This window comes from Manacus vitellinus, unplaced genomic scaffold (assembly GCF_001715985.3).
Source record: "Manacus vitellinus isolate BGI_N305 unplaced genomic scaffold, ASM171598v3 scaffold_101_pilon, whole genome shotgun sequence".
NCBI classification, from domain to species: Eukaryota; Metazoa; Chordata; class Aves; order Passeriformes; family Pipridae; genus Manacus; species Manacus vitellinus.
Genome location: NW_021938802.1, coordinates 83,157 through 99,450, shown reverse-complemented (window position 1 = coordinate 99,450; position 16,294 = coordinate 83,157). Strand labels below are relative to the sequence as shown.

General features: G+C 37.3%; 1 long non-coding RNA gene across 2 annotated transcripts; it reads right to left on the bottom strand.

The window, feature by feature from the left end:
• Positions 1–5,077: 5,077 nt before the first annotated feature.
• LOC115307825 lies at positions 5,078–16,087 on the bottom strand. Of its 2 annotated transcripts, none has more exons than XR_003916189.1 (3): positions 15,939–16,087; positions 15,056–15,241; positions 5,078–6,174 (listed from the first exon to the last, which is right to left on the bottom strand). It is a non-coding gene; the product is annotated as an uncharacterized LOC115307825 (long non-coding RNA). The 2 variants fall into 2 exon arrangements; XR_003916190.1 differs by having other exon boundaries at positions 15,056–15,238.
• Positions 16,088–16,294: the final 207 nt, after the last annotated feature.

The window sequence follows — 16,294 nt, the reverse complement described above, 5'->3', positions numbered from 1 at the left end:
GTAAAATCACCAGTTTCTCTCAATCCTGTGTTCCGAGGTATGTTACACACAGTAACAGCAGTAAAGAGACTTGTTTCCATCAAAGCCATTAAAGAGACAAGAATCAGCAACTCTACAACAAGATATAAATATGAAATCAATAACAGGAATATATAAGCTGTCACCTGCATATAAATGAATTTTACTCCCAACATCTACAAATCCAAAAAAAGCACAAATGTAACGCACAGGTGAACTCAACCTATTTTTCAGTCAGTTGTTAAACAAATTTATTACAAATATCTTCTTATTGATTATACAGTTTACATCACTCTTCAAAATTATACACATCCTTCATTATCTTTATATGGTATTTGCATTCTAAATATTTTAAAGCTAGAAAGAGCACACTGCAATCATTACTTTTATACCTGTAAGTGTTCTGTAAGACACATCTTTTGCTATCATTATTAATTTAGGATGTTCTGAACCATAATCTGAGCCATTTAGAAGGCAATGAAGAATTAGAAAAGCAATGGTTAGATAACTCAAAAAAGAACATATTTCCCTGCTGTCATGGTTTGAGATAGTCCCAAAATCCAATTCCCTAGCTCCATTCCCCCCCCCCCCACATCTCAACCTAATCTGAGATGGGTTTTTCCAGACAAAACACACCAGACTCAAAGTGGGGGAAAGGGAATATATTACAATGACTGTACAAATAAATACCATATCATATTATACACACGATCACAACTATCTCTACCATGACATATGTATTTACAGTGGATCAGATCTCTTCTCCCCTCCAAATAAAAGTCCAGGAGGGAAAGAAGGACAGATCCCTTCCAATCCTTAAGCAGCAGCATCTTCTGAGGCAGCAGTCTGTCTGTCTTCTCCACATGCAGCAGCTGATAGCTGGCTTTCTGCCAGCACTCACGAGGGAGGTATTCAAGCCTCTCTCGGCCCCATCGCCTCCAACCGAGGGGTCTTCCGTGGGCTTCGTAACCCCAGACAAGGTCGTATCACCACGTCATATCACGAAGACACAGGGGGGTCTTCGTGACGGTCTGGTATCTCCAGGAGACTCAGCTCCTTGCAGGGCCTCTGTGCCCTGTCTCTCAGGCTGCCACCGTGGCAGCAGTGCAAGGGGGGGAGCCAAGGTCAACTCCCCCCGCATTCCTCTGGCCGTCCCGGTCCAGCTCCGGGACGCTCTGAGCTTCTCAGCTCCTCTCTCTCTCTGGTGCTGCATGTCTAAAACTGCTCTCCAAAATAGGAGTCCATGTCCCTCTTCTCCAAGAGGGGTCTCAAGGGAGTTTTAGGGGATCTGGTACAGTCTTACCCCCAGAACTCTGTCTCTCAGGCTGCTGGCTCTCTTTCTCCCGGCTCTCCTTCCAGGAGTCCTTTCTCTGGTGCTGCATGTTGTTTCTGCTGCTCCTCCAGTTCAGGTCTTATCTCTGGCTCTCTGCCACCGTTTCTCTGGTCAACTCCGGCTGCTGCTCTGTGCCCATGGAGAAAACATCTCCCGGCATAACTACAGGCACCTAACCCAGCTTTATGCTGTTCCAGGTCCCCGCAGCCCCCCAGCCAGGGGCTGGGAGGCCCCAGAGGGCCCAAGGGGCTCAGAGCCCCTTCCTCGTGGCTCTACAACATGGCCACTTCTCCTCCAACCAAAACTACAACTCATCTCTTCCGGTGAGATTGTGGGATGTTGACATTTTTGCAGGAGCGCCCATTGGACAGAATTCCAAAACTTCCAGGGGTTTCCACCCCTCGGGGTCTACCACTTTTCTAGCCTCTGGGGGAAAACAAGGTTCAAACCACGACACCTGCCTAGCAGAAGCACTTATGCACATATTTAGTTTTAAATAGTTCATTTATTTCTGAACAATTCATCAGATTCATACTTATTTCCACTAATTTTCATTATTTATCTAGAATGAAGTGTGCTATATTATCTGTGTACACATTAATTCTATCTGATACTGTTCCCCACTTCTCTAACAGCTAGGTTGATGCGATCTTTTCTTTCAAATTTCTTAACCTCAAAAAAAGAAACTGCTGGTTCACAACAGCATATCTTCAACTGAAAAAAGATTTCCTAACAGCTTTGTGATACCGCGTCCTTGAAACTGGTTTATTTCTCCTTTTCTAACTTATTTTCAGATGTACAAGAAATGTCACTTGTATTTTGTCAGAAAAAGAAAGCAAAACTCATGGGAACATAACGCACACAGTTTATTAAAGTCACAACATTAGGAGAAGATACTGCTAGCTTGTCGGAGAAGTAAGTGCTTCTTTTCAAATCTGAACTTCAGCCTTTGTGAAATATGCTGTAGGAAGCCCTGGATATGAATCACCCAAACTGTCCAGATTATGCTGCTTGAGAAGCAGCAGTGAAAAATTTTCTATGTAACCAAATCTGTTCTAGACAGAGAGAGATCTTGTTATTTCAAGACTCGAGACTTTGATGAAAGTACATCAACATGAAGAAAACAACATGGTTGATAACCTCATGGAATACAGGCAATTAGGACTTTTTGATACAGGATGGTTACTCAACAATAACATTGCTAATATTCACACAAAAAGTCAAATGTTTAAGTGAAAAAAAAAAAGAAAAAAAACCAAATACCTTCTTCCGTGAAAGCTGCTAGACCTGTCAGAATTTTGAGATGAAAGAACTGAAAAGCCAAATTAATTGACTACCCTACTGGAAGACGCACACATTAAAATAAATGGCAAAGCAAGAAACCTCTAAAGGCTTTCAGAGCAAAACAAAAAACTCACATCTCAGAATGCATGTAGGAGAACCCATAGATACCATATTGCAAGGCAGAACGGTAAATGTTTTAACATCTCTCACTTAAAATCTTCATGTCAAGTGTTCCCTGGACTTTGATGTGTGTTATTTGCTGGAATTCTTTAGCCAGTTTAATAGGTACTGTAAGAAAATGTTGATTTAATAATACCGAAAAACAGCCTCACCTGGAGACACTAGTAGGTGCAGTGGTTAAACCCTGGTGGACAACTAATTACCATGCAATTGCTTGCCCATTTCCCTTCCCACCACCAACCAACTCTGGATAGTAAGAAGAATTAGAAAAAGGTAAAACCGGTGGACTGACATAAGAACAGATTAATAACTGAAATAAAAGAAAAAATTAAGACCATAATATAATGATAATTAACAATAATAATAATAGTAATAGTAATAATAGTAATAGTAATAATAATAATAATGGGATTAAAATCCAAGAAACCAAATTTATATACAATACAACTGCTCACCACCTGTCAACTGATTCTCAGCCTGTCCCTGCGCAGCAATCAGGACTTCTACTTTATGTACTGAGCATGATGTTCTATGGAATGGCATACCACTTCGGCCAGTTCAGATCACCTGCCCTGGCCATGCTCCCTCCTGGCTTCTAGTGCAGCTTCTTACTGGCAGCACTGGAAACACATTATTTGATTACTTTATTATCTCATAATGATACATAACTACTTATAAGTTTATTAGACACTGCCAACTCATTATGAATCACTTTTGCCCCAAGACTGCTTCAAAATTAGAAATTCCCTATGGCAGAAATAGCAGTCAGCATAAATTTCTAGGAAGTATGAGGAAAATGTGCTCAAAAGATCTCTGCCTGTATTTTCAGTCAAATTTTGCACTGCTGGTGACTTACACAGAGAAAACAAAGCAACAGGCAAAGGTAAGTGGTTAAATTTATCTCAAAAGACAAATAGCAAACGCTGCATTGCTTATTCTACTTCAGTGAGAATTTGTCTTGAAAATATCCTTCTTTTTTTCCTTACTCAGGTTTCTGGTGCAGCTGGAAACTCAGATGAAAAATTAGCTAACCAATAGTCCCCGAGACACGTTTGTTCAAAACCTGCTTCATCTTCAGCGGACACCTGAGGAGAAACTAGTTAAAAGCTTGACAGATTCAACACATGGCAAAGCATCTTTTGTTGGCAGTACTTTAAATTGCTATGAGGGAAGGCGTATCGGTGAACCAGAAGTCAGCAGAAGGAAAGAAAAAGCCACTGTTGCCTCCATCTTAGAAAAAGGTGTCATATACAGAATCCCAGAGGTTCAGAAAAACAGCAAATTTTCCAAATTAATTTTAAAAATTTTTAAGTAAATCTTATTTATCTATCTGTGGAAAAATATATATTCTAAGAGTGATATTAAGTTTAGCACTAGTTTCACATCAGGTAAAAGGACAGATTCTCCAGTTCATACCCTCTGACCTTCAGAAGAGTCAAATTTAGACCCTACAGATGCAGGAGAACAAATAAGTTTGTTTTTAAATTACAGTTGGATAAGCTGATGAACAGGATTATAAGATGTGCTCAACTGTAATAACAAAGGTCTGTGCTTGATGACAAGAGTTTTTTGAAGTTTCTTACATCCCAATGACATATATCAATGCAAAAAAATTTCCAGAACTATTCAAATACAAGTGGATTAGATTTAATGAAGTACGGATTAGACTCCAAACAAAATGAATCATATGTCTGAAAGGTATCTGAGAGTATAACAGAAAACAAAATAAATCAAATTAAATAGGATTGCCTGAATGATTCTATTATAATGGTAATCGCCCCTCCAACATCTGCTGCTTCTTCTTGATCTTAGTTCAAGCCACAAGCAAGTCTTCTCAAGCTGAACATCAAGTCAAGTGTTTTGCCTCCTCCAAGATCTTCACTGTATTTAAAACTATCAGTCATAACCTGGTTTTACTACAAATCAGAGATTACTTGCTTTGGGGTGGCCTTGTACGAACACCCTCCGAATTGGCTTGGACTAAAGATGTGCTTAAATACTTGGCCAATACATAATAATAAAAAATAATAAAAAAGCATGAAAGGACCAGTGAGTATGGGGCAACTGATTTCCTTTTCAATTTCCAGTTTTGTCTTCTAGAACTCTCTTCAGAAAGGGAGGAGACAAAGCTTATAGACACAAAATTCTCTGTAGATTAAATACTTAAAGTATCAGGTCAAATGCATTCTAGAGTGTATAAAAAACGTTCTTGTACAGATCTTCTGAATCCCGCCTCTCCTCCCATGGGATACTGACACATCACCCACCCTGCAAGATGGAATGGGTGTATATATAGAAGCAAATACACACCACTTCCTTCTCCTGGATAGAAAAAGGCCTCTATAGACAAAAATAAGCATAGGAAAGCCAGTATCAAGGAGCATAAGCCTGCTTCAAGGCCATCAGAAATGGGAAGGAACCAATGAGGTGTGTTTGGACCACCCCATTTCTGTTACTCTGATAGGAAGTTCAGATTGTTTTGTGTGCAGAATGCTTTGTGTGCAGAACCCTCCTCTAGTTCTGGATTTAAAAGGTTCTTTTTATAGTTAAGGATGCTCAATGATTTCATTATTAGCCAGTTTCATTTCTCTGTATATATGAAGGAAAAATCCATACTGCTTGACAAAAAGGAATGCAAATGTAAAGGAATTATTTATCCCTTTTGACTAATCAGATAATGAATTCGCTAGGGGAGGGGGGGGAACATGACACAACAATTTTCATTACAATCTAATTAAAATTATTACTTGTCTCACTACAGCAATAAGTCAACAAACTTGCTTGCATTTCTTTGTACTCACAAATTATACCCATATATGCCTGACAACAATTCAGCACACTTTTTGTTCCAAAGAATAAAAAACTCCTAAAAAACAAAGTATGCTTTAAAGCCCTTTTCAAGAGATTGACTTACTCTCTTTTGAGTTCCACTTCCCGCTTGCGAAAGCTTTCCAACTTACCTGAATACTGATGTACAAGAATGCAATCTGCAAAGCTGCAGGAAAGGCATGTGGTTTTTCACAGCCACAAGACATATGTGTATATATGTGTACTCATATGATGGGTATGCCTTCAGGTTAGACAGGGCAACTGATGGATACAACTATCCTGCCAGCCTGGTGCCTTGCAAACATACCTTCAGTCAACCTTCTCTGAGCCTGGATTTCTCTCTAAGACATACAGACCTGGCTGCCAGTGCAGTAACCTGGTACATTCTCTTCAGAGAGAGTTGAAAGCCAGAGACATATTGTAGAGCTGTGCTGGGAATGTGTTCCAGTCAATCTCTGTGTCAGAGAATTAGGAGGTGAGGTGTAAGGAGTGTGTCACAGTCACAGCATGGGAACTTTACAGGTTTTCTTCTGGAAAGAGAAAAGATAAATGATTATGAGCACCTTTTCTTTCTGGAGGCAAGTCTGAACAATAAAGCCTGTTCTCATAAGTCTAACTCCAATCTCACACTGGAGACGAGACTGTAACATATTTTCAGTGAGGCTATGAAGACTCTGCCTGCAATAGGCAGTCTCCCTCTGAAAAGCATGATAGAGTAGGTAGGAGGAAAGATTGGCTCTGTTACAGGTTCCATTTCTAACACAGTGCTCATTTAGCTCGTTTATAATAGTATTACATTAAATTGTCCTGTAACAAGTTGGCAATGGGTACTTTAATGCAAAATCAGGTTTAGTGAAGGTAGCTACAAGTCAAAAATATTAATCTGCCTCTTCTCATTAATCATAAGGCAATTTACATGCTCTGGCCATATGCATTCTTAATAAAAATAATATCAGCAGTCATAGGAATGATCCAGTTATAATAAATTTTGCAATATTCACATTTTCAAATAAGATGGATAACAGCTGTGTTCAGCAAAAAATAGGATACATTTTTTTCCCCCCATGTAAACTTTTAAAATGTGTTGACATGTCAAGGACCTAAAATACTACATCTTCATAGTAATCTTAGGTTATTATGTTATTTTATACCTGTTGATACCTCTATTTTAATCATGATTTTTATAGATTTTCTACATAATGATTCACCACAATCTTTTATTAATTTACCATGACCAAAATTTCTTGCAAGCATAAAGCATTTATTTCACTGCTACAGCATCTAACCTAAGGATTTCAAAAAGTTAAAAATTGTCAGCTAATTAATTCTAACAACACTGCAATAATTTGACAAAGGTTATATAGATTTCATTTCAGCCACCAGCAAAATACCTTATCCTCTGATGTGAAATGCAATAGCTGACTAAAAGGTCTCAATAAAATAATATTTTGGGTCTTTTTCTACCATGTGCTCTGCAGTTTCTATTATCTAGTTGTAGATTATCTGGGATCTTACAGAATCAGACATTAAATGACTTCAGAGAACACATATGTTTATGTAGAAGGGGTCAAGAAACACATGTGGTTCTCTGCAGAAGGCATAGACTTAAAAAAATGAAAATCTGGAATTAATATAGACTGTGCCTGCTTGGCCAGATGTCCTTCTCACGTTAGCAAAATGATTTAGCCATAGCATTTGTCAGTATTACATTTTGGGACCCCTTAGTGCAATTATCGCACTAGTAATTTAACTGTTACACCATCAACTTGCAAATGTTCACTTAAATTGAAGCACATGGCAGTATCTCTATGCTTATAAAAGACATGATAAGCCACATCCTTCTAGCATGCACTTCAAAAAAACAGGTTCATTAAGCATACGTTTCACACAGCTAATTATAGAAACAACTACAGAAAATATAGGAGTGCAACAGATGACATTCTTGAAACATCCTGATCTGCATGAGGTAAAATCCCAACACATCTCAAGAAATATGGTCAAAAAGCTATCCCGTTCAGGGAAAGAACTGCCTGTCAAACTACTAGCAATGTATCAAAAATATGACATTTCTTAAAAATCCAGAATCACAGTTTATAATTCTCGGTCATCCTGCAAACACTTTGAAGCATCACTGTAGTTGCAAAGCAGGCATTAGTCATTTTAAATTACAGACTATCCTGAAGGATTCAAGCCTAGTTTAAAACTACTTTCAGTTTTGTTCCATGCCTAGACTGGACACAAACCTGAAACATTTAATCTTTTCTTACAAAGGTGGGGGGGGGGAAGTACAGGTTATACATTTGGTACAAACTGAACCCTTTGGCTAAACTATGTGCTATGCTTCCTGAGAGGCAAAGCACACGGGAAAAAAGTGTATGACACCTTTACTCATGCTGCATTTTGAACTACTCTAACAAAGAACAGTGTTGATGGACAACATGAAGCCACATGAACCCCTCCTTTCATTGTCTGCAGATGCTTTCTTTTCTTAACTCTCTGATTTGGAAGTGTATGGAGAAACTGCATAGAATAGATGGTACACATTTGTATGGCTTACCACATTTAATTTAGATATTGTAGTTACTGTGGCTTTTCAGGTTTTGAGAATTGTATGCCATTTAGATCTCACATTATTTAGGAATGCCAGACCATGGCTCCCTAGAAAGACAGTTGAGAGGTCACTGAAGCTTAATCAGTTCTATAATCACAGCACAGTTCATTCCCTGAAAAAAGGACTCACCCCTGTACCCTTTCAGCTCCAACAGCCACACAACACTATGATCAAAAGAATGACCTCTCTAATTCTGATGTCTGACTCATTTCCAGGAACAGTCTTCCAAAGTGCTGTCAGTGTGTGAGCCACGTACTAAGATGTTGAAAAACAGCATGCAGGGTGATCATGAATCATCAAGCCGAACTAAGCAAAAGACAAACACTGTGAAGCAGGTGCACGCAGAAGAAAGATGGAATGGGGAAAAAATAAGCGTACATATATATAGGCATTTGCTTCCCCCTCTCCTTTCTCCTAAATTATATTTTTGGCAGCTTTTTCTCTATTTTCCTGCTACTTTGTGACTCCTAAAACACTTAAATACAAATCTTGACATTAGAAAAAAAAAAGGCAGAAAATCTGCAAAAGGACAACCTCTGTCTCTTTTCAGAAGGGAACAAGAAATACTTTCTCCCTCCATCCTCCAAATAGGATGGGAACCACAGCAGTGAAGAATTTTCTTGAATCTTCTTCAATCATTTTTTTCTAATGTGCTGAAAATGTGTCTCCTGCTTTCATCTTCCCTGTCTCTATTCCTTCCCTTTGCTTTATTCTCATGATAAAATGGTGCGTATCATTAACAGTCTTTAATGGACTTAATATTGTTTTGATTTTTTTTTCTTCCAGAGATATGGTTGGTACCTGCAGCTGCTTATAAAGTATTTCAAACAACCTAAAACAAGTGGCCTGAATGATTCAAGATTATTGGTAACGGCAAACAGAGCCTTTCAACTTCATAAGACAAATTAAAATGCATCATAAGATGATAGTGATGAAAGCCACATGCAATTATGTCCTAAAGTTTTATATGAAACAAATGTGGTGTGCTCAGAGATCTATTCCATATCAAGAAACCCGCTACATGTGGCATTGGTTAACAGGAGCTGGCAGTCTCCAAAGAATGGTTGCAGAACCAGTGCTTTATGAAAATTAATTGCTCTTTTAGCCCTGGAAGAGGTGCTTTAGCTCAGAATTTACACACTGCATAAAGATGTGTTAGGTACAGTAAGCCTTTAAGCAAAGTGGTAAGGATGTGGACCAATTCCATGACCACTTAACTCTTCTCTGCTGCTCAGGGATCTCTGTGAAGTTTAACAGTAGAGATATTCATAGTACCAGATGGTCTGGAATTTGACTACACAGAAGATGGAGTGGGAAGGAAAGGAATAACCTTTACCTTTACTGAAATAATCAAACTGTATAACACAGTTTAGTCAGAGTACTCTTTTTTTTACTTTTGTTTTAATTGTGCTTCCTTCTTTTTATAAAAGGCACTACCATCAGGCAGCCCTGATAGCTGGCTCCAGGAAAACAAAGGTGCCAAGACACAGGGAGAAAGCAGACCTGCCCTTGGACCGAGACAGCAAAGCGGAAGATACAAATATAACTTGTGTGTGCACAACCCATCTGACCACAGTTCCCTCACAACTATCCTTCCTGACAACACTGAAGAACAGTGCATAAAGACTATCTCAGTCCCCAGCTAGTTATTGCTACCAGTCCTGATACTACTGTTATGATGCAGGAGATACTCTACAGCTGACGTCCCCAGACCAAAGACATTGGTCTCTGAAGAATACCAGAAGAAAATGAGCATTCCATGTAGCCATACATTTCACATATCTTCCAGTTGGTTCTCGGCATATCTCTTGCTGCCACCAGAGACTCTTTAATTAGTTGAAAAGTGGAAAATCAAATATTAAAGGGTGCCTGAACTGCCTTACATCAACCAGTGTAAAGACAAAAAAAAAATTTGTTAATATTTTAGATTACTTTGGTCCTAATGTCTTATTTAATGTGTTTCTGGAACCCAAATTAAATTCAGAAAAGCAACACCATTGAAAGAGCAAAACCACACAACATGTACTTCGACACAATACAGGAATCAGGATCAAACCCAAGAGATCAAAACAACTCCATTCAATAATTCAAATTACTCAGTAATTAAAAAAAAAAAAAAAGAAAAGAGCATTTTATGGTCCATAAACCAATGTATCAGCTACTATTGCACTTAAATTTTTCATTCTACCAATGCTCCCTACAGATATGCAACACCTGAGCTCCAATAAGTAGGTAAAAGTGAGATTCTTATAGAAACTTTACAGGTAAACTCCATTCAGGGATTAGTTGTATTTCATGTAAGTAGAGTTCAGAGCACAAAAGGTGATAATACTTAAAACTATAATAGTAAATTAAATTCTTCTTCTAGTGCTCTTAAAGAAGAGTTTTAAGCATATCTTAAAACTCTTCAGCACTGTTTTACAAAAATAAACAGTGACGATCTGTTTTTTAGATGAGTTGGGTAAAGAAAGATTATCATTAGATCTGTCCTGAGCACAGACACTGCAGAGTCAGACACTCAAGAGAAATGGTCTGGGAACTTCTGAATGCTTCCTGAAATTCTAAACACAGATGGTTCCTCAGACATGTTTTTCTGGGCTCTGGCGCAAGTAGTAAAGGATTTTGCTCAGTTTTTTCCTATTCCTGTGCATTGTGCACCCTCTAGTGGCAAAAAAACCCAAAAAAACCCCAAACAACAAACAAACAAACAAAACCCCAAACAACAAACAAACAAAAAAACCAAACAAACAAAAAACCCAAACCAAACTAACAAACAGAAACATATTTTTCTCTATTTAAACCCTTTCTTGGCTTTACTGTCAATGCAAAACAAACCTTTTATTAAATGCATTCTACCCTATTTTCTCAGGGATTTCATCTATCTTTTATTTCATGCCACACAGCAGCTCAACACATTGATATGAATTTTAAATAGATTGTCACAAGGCTATTATTGTGCAGGAAGTATGTGGTTTCAAGAGAATTCTGCTGTAATCAAGGTCACTCGTGCCATCTCTAAATTAAAAAGATACCCATAATCAATAAACACCTCTCTTAGACACCTGGAATCTCGAAGTCCTATCCATCTTCTGCAGTCACACTGCAATATCCCTTAGCCTAGCACAATTTTAACGTAGTTTGCACAATACTGAACATGATTTTCTCTGGATTTCCTGATGTAACCAGAATACAAAGTAATGACAATGAGGAAGTCTGGAAATTACAAAAGAGGAGCAAAAAAGGATCAAGACTTACCAGCTAAGGACTACTCTTAACCATATGAAGGAGAAAAACAAACAAAACAAACCAACATAAAAACCAAACAAAAATTCAAAACCAAAACCAAACAAACCCCCCCCCAAAACCAAGAAAACCATGAGTATACCTTAAAAAGGATTTGTAAGCAAATTCAAGATTCTGGATGAGACGGAAGCAATGAAAACAAAATTCAAATTAATGATCCTAATTAGATAAAAATATTCAGAGCAAACACATCCTTACCCTAAGACACAGAGACTGGTAGATGTCTTACAGAAGGTTAAGGGATACCTACACGGGATATACACGGAAAAGTTTGCAGCTGCTCTGCACTGTGCCTGTGTCAGACCGATATTCTCTGAGATGGTAGAGCTCCTGTAATTTCTGTAAACCATCACACCAACCAAAGAGAAGTTAGTATCTGACTAACCCCTACTAAAGCTGTAAGTGGCCATGTTATGCTTTTAAATTATATTAACAGGATATAAAGGCCTCGTTTTAGAGGTCTGTGTACTTAAAATCAGTTGACAGATAGATGTACACATGGCTGACTTGCTGACTTTGACAAAACCAAGATGTCTTCTTTATGCTATTACCAGTTTTTCAGACAGAATTGCATGCAGTTGTTTCTATGAATGTACTTCATTCAGCAGCATGCAGCACTTGAACTGTTTCCAAAAATAGAATGAACTCCATTCTTTGTTTTTAATAAATCTGTTTTCCCATAATAATTGATTACAACATTGTCTTTATAGTTCAAATGGATAACTAGTAAAACTAATGTATACTGACTCAAGCAGCATAGAGTTTACTGAAAGGGGCCTGATCCTGGGCTTCTACAAGTAACATTTTTTCTTACAGGTCCTTGATAATTTACAGATAGGTCACTGTTAAACAGATATGCTACACTGACTACTGTTAAACAACAATGAGCAAGATTTTGGTAACAAGGACAGAATTAACTGGCCTCATAGCATATGGTTCAAAAAATGTTTTAGCAAACATCACATGTACTAATACTGTTACAGCTATTGTTTCAACATTACAGCATAATCACTTTATGCTCCTGAAAATTATCATTTTCAATTGTACATATTATGGTCCTAAAGATAAACTACAGTATCTCCTCTCTTATGGGTGCTATATCATTTTTAAACTTAGAAAAATTTAGTATAAAAGCTCTTAGGCTGATGAGCAAAATTTTTATCCTTTCATATCTAGCTTTCTAGTTCCAATGACTATTATCCATCTAAGCGCCTTCTCTGCTGTAAAATAAACATGTTTTGTAAACATTTAGTAATGAATGTTTATGGTGGGTTTTGGGGGGTTGTTTGCGTTTGGTTTTTTTTACCAAACACCTCACCTCCTTTGGAACTTCTTTCGCAGTTTTCTTGTAATCAGTGCAAATACCTAAAATACCTTAAATATCTTCATGGTTTTTAAGTCTAACATGAGATTATGTGAATACTCACAGAGTACTTTAACTTGGATTTATCCTGACAATTTTCTCCTCCATCTTTTGGCTCTCCATAGTATTGAAAAGGAAGAGCTGTCCCTGGCAAGTGCTGTTTTGTGTCAAATTTCAATTAAACAAATCATCTGAACTAATATTTCAAAAACAACATAATTTTGTATTTGCAAAGAAAGATCACACTCAAGATCAGGTACTGCACAGATTCTGTACATGTTCGAGACAGTGATTTTAAAATTCAGATGACAAATTTAGAACTATTTAGAACTAATACATGTACCCAGAGCAAATGCATATCATACATACGCGCATACAGAGAGGTAAAAACCAAACAAATTGCTTTGCTCTCTTTCAGCATATTTTGCTTGCTTTTTAGCATGAGAAAAGCACTAGATTTTCTGTACTGTGCATACACAGGTGCTCTTGGTGTCACTACCTTACACATAAATAAAACCAGACAAATACACACTTCCTAGCTTCTGTATTGCAAACAATCATGTTGTGTCATAAAATTGAACTAGCACATACAGTGAAAAGTTTATTTGTTTAAACACAAAATCCTTTTCTCTGGGAGATGGTATTTTTGTTTGCTTTAAGCTTTTCAGAAATCTGAGTGATCTGCTGGCTTGTACTCTCTCGTGTCTCATGAGAACCATCTAGTGACCGAGGCTCTCAGTCCGTGCTGCTGGTCTGCAATGGCGAACAATTACTCATGTTTGTAACACCTCCCCTGACTTGTCTTATTCATGCTTGTAACACCTCCCCTAATTTGTCTGCACTCAGACAAAATCACACGATTAACCTTTTTTTTTTCATCAGTGATTCATATATACTATTTGTTGCTTGGATTCCTTTGACATAAATAAGTACTAACGTTCAAATCTTTCACAGATCCCAAACATCACTTCAAATGCACAGTGCAACACGAATAGCATAGTGGTATCTCACTGGTAGGTTACACTGCCAGTTCCACATAAACTAGTTCAGGCACCAGCAGTCTAACTGGAGCCATGCTTATAACCAGGTAGTTTAATCTAGCTCTCAAGTGGGTTTTGATGCTGCAATTAAAAGTTTACTAAAGAGACAGCTATTTTAAAAGCTTGAGGATACCTAGCAGGCCATACAGGCACACTATTTGCCTGGTCAAAAACACCACTAAAGAAATCGGTAAAAGCAAGTTTAGTATTTCTGTGGAAACTCTGAAATTCCTTAAAGCCAAAATAATTTTTTTCAGATATTTAGTTAAAACAACTGAAATAGCCTGAATCAAAACACAGCATCCCCTGCTTTCTCACTTGCTATGTGTGAAAAGAGTATCTCTATCTCTTAAAAAAAAAAAAAGTAACAGATTTGTATACTTTTATCTTGTATTTCTGCCTTTTAAACTCAGTTTCAACTCAGTGAAGCAGCCAACAAATATAGATTTAATTATATGCAAAAGATGCTCTACATGCAATGCAAATTCAATACAAAAAATCCAAAGAAACCAGTCCTGCTTTAAATGAGCACAAATAATTCATTACACTGATTTGAAAAGAACTGTGCTTTAATACATAGATTAGTAAAGGCCAGAGTTGATAAAGTCCTAGATTTCTGTGGGTAAAGTTTTAGTGAAAACCTGACCATCTGTAAGACACTTCATTAACATCTTTAAATTCTTTTCTAAATTATGCAACCATTATAGCCCCTTAAACTTCTAGTTAACCATATTAATCTGCCATCTACTGAAAAGTTTGACAATATGAATTGAAAGCAGAATATTAAGGATCAACTGACACCTTATGATAACGTTGGAAGACCACTTTTAGACACAATGCTCTTGTATTACATCTTTCTTCTGAAATTTTTCAACCCTCTTCATCTTACTAGATAAGGTGTAATTAAGGCAGACAGTGGTCCACAGAGCTGAGAGTGTTGTAAAGTCATGATAAGACATACCAGAAACAACATGGCTTAATTCTCCTTACCATACTACACCCAAAAAGGCTTGTTAACATACACAAGACTCCACCGGTGCCACAAAATGTCCTGTGACTTCTGAAGATAACATTTTAAGCTCCTTTCATCTTACCTTTGATTTTTTTTTACCAATTTCACTAATTTTCTCTTCTAAGAAGCACAGTGGGTGAACTTCACCAACATACAGCAAGCTTCTACTTGAACCTCACAACAATGCTTGAGGGGTGTTCCAGGGGTCAGTCATCAGTGGGAGCTGGTCTTGTCCTCTTTGCACACAGGATCCTGGCACTCTCTACTGCTGGAATGATTTTTAGGCTTAAAACCTTTTCTTTAACAACAGAATAAACACAAGCACACTGAACCTCAGCAATGTCATCTCTACATTATCTCCTTACAAGATACTAAAACCTTGGCAGAAGTTTAAGCTGTCATAAATAGCAGTAAATTGCACTAAGGTCAATTAAGAAAAAAATTAATATGCTTAGCAATTTGTTCTGTAATGAAATGTATAAATGTAATTTAGCACAACAATATGAGAAGATGCCAAAACATGGTCTTTAACATAAACTGCTTCAGTAATGCTTTTTAAAATGCTCTCTAAAACATCAACAGATTCATGATCTTTGACAAAGAGCTTTGAATTAGCAAAGATATAACAAATCTGTGATAATGGTACCAGAACTACCATGGACTATGATGTCTGAAATTTTATAATCATGCTTACTTTATCGGTTTTTACTTTTGTTCTTTTTCTGTATTTATTCTTATACAAACTTTATACAATCATTTACAATTCCATCTAAAATAAAGCACAGAATAAGCTTGCTATCTTATATAACAAAGTACAACCCTCCTAATGAAAATAACTTCACAAAACCTTCTACTTCACATTTTCAGCAGGAGAAACCTCTTGAAACAAGAGGTTTCTTTCAATTTGGCCAATATCTCATTACTATTCACCCCACAATCACAAGCCATCGCTGATTTTACCTCACCTTTTGCGGAAGAGCTGAAACTACACAAACCACCAGCCGACAACTCACATCAGAACCACTGCTCTTGCTAGCACTGCCACCTGCTGTTGATGTTAATTTTGTTTCTTGCTCAATAGCTTTAAAACACCAATTTTGTACAGCTAATTTCACTTAGCCTATAAGAAAGAGATATAATCAACATCGATTTTTTTAACTATTTTAAACACACTCGCTGTTTCAGTTTCTGCTGGTAGTAGATGTATAATTGTCTTATTCTCATGCTTTTCTAAACACACAGAATAACAACAATAAAGAATCAAGATTTTCTGTCTGCTGTTTTGGAAGTGTTTGCTTAAGATCTTGTATGTGTTTCTTAA